General features: G+C 37.1%; 1 pseudogene; it reads left to right on the top strand.

Moving 5' to 3' along the window:
- The first annotated feature begins 620 nt into the window (after positions 1-620).
- On the top strand, positions 621-2,722 carry LOC149194949 (hyperosmolality-gated Ca2+ permeable channel 1.5 pseudogene; annotated as a pseudogene).
- Positions 2,723-2,991: the final 269 nt, after the last annotated feature.

Below are 2,991 nucleotides of genomic sequence, written 5' to 3'. Positions count from 1 at the left end.
TATCAAGCTTCATAAATTTTATAGAGTATTTGCAAAATCAATTTCTAAATACAATGTCGTAACTTTTGAGAACATGGTTATACTAAATACTTTCAAGAACAATTGGTTATTAGGGTGAACAATAAATATGTATATTTTAAGGTCTTGGGAATATTATACAAGATCAAATTAGGATGCAGCAAAGCTGATATTTTTAAGTAGGTTTTCCATATTTTGTTTGAAAAGACAAGATGGAACATATTGGTATATTAAAGAGTAATTAATTTCTAAAGACAATGTCATAATTGTTGAGAACATGAGTATACTAAATAACTTAGTAGAGCACTATAGCTATGTAAGATTTTAAATGGCTAAATAATTAACAGATTTGGAATATTTTGGTGTTCTAATAAAAACATTGACAAGACAAGCATAGAATACAAGGGATCTAAAACATATGCAACATTTATTTATATTATTAACTGAATAAAATAGTACATGACCATACAAAAATATTGAAGTACTTGCAATGCCATGCACAATTACTCATCAAAAGAGAAAGAAAAATATTGAACCACAATAGAGGACCTATTATCACTCAAGAAAAATTTCCTTAAGGAAGTCACACATCAAGTAGAGCATACATGCGTTTTCTCAATTGGATGCCGGAGGCTCTCAGAATGCCCCAGGCGGAGCTCATTGATCACGCCGGTCTTGATTCCGTTGTTTACCTCCGGATCTACATTGTAGGTCTGAAAATCTTTGTACCTTTGGCATTCTTGCTTGTGCAATCCTTGTTCCAGTAAATGCCACAGGAGGGACTTTAGTAAACTTAAAGAAAAAGCTGGTCTTTAGTGACATTGACAAACTTTCAAATAAAATGTCCAGAGTGGTTCTCAAAGGTTTTGGGCTCATCTATTAATGGCGTATGTGTTTTCAGCATGGACATGTTTTGTGCTTTATGTAGAGTATGACAAAATAGCAAGCATGAGGCTGCATTTCTTGGCTTCACAACGTCGTCGTGCCGATCAATTCAGTGTCCTAGTCAGAAATGTTCCTCCAGATACTGATGAGACAATTAGTGAGCATGTTGATCATTTTTTTCGAGTTAACCATCCTGATCACTACCTCACTCATCAGGTTGTCTACAATGCAAATAAGCTTGCCAAGCTTGTTAAGAAGAAGGAGAAACTCAAAAACTGGCTTGATTACTACCAGATCAAGTATTCAAGACATCCTGAAAAGAGGCCCACAACAAAGGAAGGTTTTCTCGGTCTTTGGGGTGAAAGAGTGGATGCCATTGACCTTTACACAACAGAAATTGACACTTTGGTTACGAAAATAGCAGAAGAACGAGAACGGGTACTGAAAGATCCTGAGGCAATCATGCCTGTTGCATTTGTTTCATTTAATACACGTTGGGGAGCTGTTGTTTGTGCACAAACACAACAAAGCAAGAACCCAACAATTTGGTTAACAGAGTGAGCCCCTGAACAATCTGGCCATTCCATTTGTTGCAATCACAATTCGGAAACTACTCATGGGTGTTACACTCTTTTTCCTTGTATTTTTCTTCATGATCCCAATTGCAGCAGTCCAGTCATTGGCCAACCTTGATGGAATTGAGAAGGTTGCTCCCTTCCTGAAACCAATAATAGAAGTGAAAATTATCAAGTCATTTCTTCAAGGATTTCTACCAGGGTTGGCTTTGAAGATATTTCTTATTTTACTTCCTACTATCTTGATGATCATGTCAAAAATTGAAGGTTATGCAGCAACATCTATACTTGAAAGGAGAGCTGCTGCAAAGTATTATTACTTTATGCTGGTGAATGTATTTCTTGGAAGTATAATTACTGGAACAACATTTCAACAGCTTCATGCTTTTCTTCATCAATCTCCAACACAGATACCAAAGACTATTGGAGTTTCAATACCAATGAAAGCTACCTTTTTCATCACTTATATCATGGTTGATGGATGGGCTGGCATTGCTGGTGAAATTCTCCGATTGAAGCCATTAATCATTTTTCATCTGAAGAACATGTTTTTGGTGAAGACTGAGAAGGATAGGGAGAATGCCATGGATCCTGGCAGTGTCGGTTTCCCAGAAGCACTTCCTCAACTTCAACTATACTTTCTGCTTGGACTTGTGTATGCAGTGGTCACACCAATACTTCTGCCTTTCATAGTCATCTTTTTTGGATTTGCATACTTTGTGTATCGACATCAGGTTATCAATGTGTATAATCAGGAGTATGAGAGTGTAGCAGCATTTTGGCCTCATGTTCATAGTCATATAGTTGCTGCATTAGTAATATCACAACTACTACTACTTGGTCTGCTAAGCACTAAAAAAGCAGGTGACTCCACGCCTATACTTTTAGCCCTTCCAGTGTTGACAATTTGGTTTCACAGGTTTTGTAAAAGTCGTTTTGAGCCTGCTTTCCGAAGATATCCACTGGAGGAAGCCATGGCAAAGGATACTTTGGATCAGGCCATAGAACCAAACCTTAATCTCAAAGGATATTCAAAACTGAACACCCCTGGAGCTAGTGAGAAAGATTATGTTCCAAATTTTGATGGTTTTCCTTGTTGCAATTTTTCTTGAAGAATCATACGTCTCCACTCAGTTTTGAAAAGCTTTGGAGCAGCTAAAAAGAATATTTAAATATAAGGAAGCCCAAGATATCAAACTTTTGGTATTAAGCTGTGTTTTGGTGATTACACAACAGTTTCATAGCGCGCTACGAAACTGCTGAAGATGATACCTAATGCACAACAGTTTCGTAGCGCGCTACGAAACTGCTGAAGATGATGCCTAATGCACAGTAGTTTCGTAGCGCGCTACGAAACTGTTGTAGCTACATAATTAAAACTCAGTCAACCAATTTTGAGAGACCGAGGGAAAATTTTTGAAAAAGGAATTTCTTCAAAGGATCATGTAACAAGTGTCAACATTCAACAAGGGAAAAACAGGTGGAGGAAACATATGATTGAACTTTAAACTTT

This window comes from Pinus tabuliformis, chromosome 2_2 (assembly GCF_031772625.1).
Source record: "Pinus tabuliformis cultivar Carrire ecotype Pingquan chromosome 2_2, CPIR1, whole genome shotgun sequence".
In the NCBI taxonomy this organism is placed as follows: Eukaryota; Viridiplantae; Streptophyta; class Pinopsida; order Pinales; family Pinaceae; genus Pinus; species Pinus tabuliformis.
This window is presented reverse-complemented; position numbering and strand designations above follow the sequence as displayed.